General features: G+C 44.8%; 1 pseudogene across 1 annotated transcript in view; it reads left to right on the forward strand.

Moving 5' to 3' along the window:
- The first annotated feature begins 594 nt into the window (after nt 1–594).
- Nucleotides 595–727, forward strand: part of LOC309557603 (catenin alpha-2-like) — a 745,623-nt pseudogene continuing 745,490 nt past the window's right edge. The window contains exon 1 of the transcript XR_014226146.1: nt 595–727. This exon is cut by the window's right edge and continues 154 nt beyond it. The product of XR_014226146.1 is annotated as a catenin alpha-2-like (transcript).

A 727-nucleotide genomic window follows, 5' to 3' on the forward strand; every position in this document is an offset into this window, starting at 1 on the left:
GCACAGGTGATCAAATACCACGCGGTGCACGCGACTTCACAAGTCGCCCCTGAAGTCGTGCCGCGGTAGTGTGAACCGGCACGAAATGTATTACTTTATAGGCTCTGGATACAATCATGTTGCACCGCGATTTCGGCGCGACTTGCACGGACTTCACATAATGGAAGTCAATGCAAGTCGCTCCGACATCACCCTGAAGTAGTACAGGGACTATTTTTTAAGTCGGAGCGACTTGAGTCCCTCCTATCAGAACGGTTCCCGTAGCACAGAATGGACCGCGACTTGTCAGGCTGACCAGTCGCCTGACAAGTCGCGGTAGTGTGAACCGGGACTTTTACTGTTACGTTTAAGTGCAACAGTGTAACCAGTTGGAATCAAAATAAGATTTTAAATTGTATTTAAATCCAATCACTAAAAAATCTCATCTAAACTTTAAAATAAGGAGTCGTTATAGAAAAATTCAGTCTCATCGACACAAAATAATTGCAACAACCTCTTCATTTGCAACATTGTATTCAGTTCAATGCTAATGTCTGCTTTTCAATAAAGCTGATTTAGAAAAAAAAATCCTATTGAGCCAAGGGGAGTGGTGGATGTGAGCTCAGCTGATGCTCTAGCTCCTAGAGACCAAAGCCTCACATACAACACATTGGAGCTAAGCAGCTGCTGAAGCTGTCACTGGCACACAGAGGAGAGCCCTGCTACCCAACACACAGCAAGACAATAC

Source organism: Pelophylax lessonae, assembly GCF_965119305.1.
Source record: "Pelophylax lessonae genome assembly, chromosome: 1".
NCBI lineage: Eukaryota > Metazoa > Chordata > Amphibia > Anura > Ranidae > Pelophylax > Pelophylax lessonae.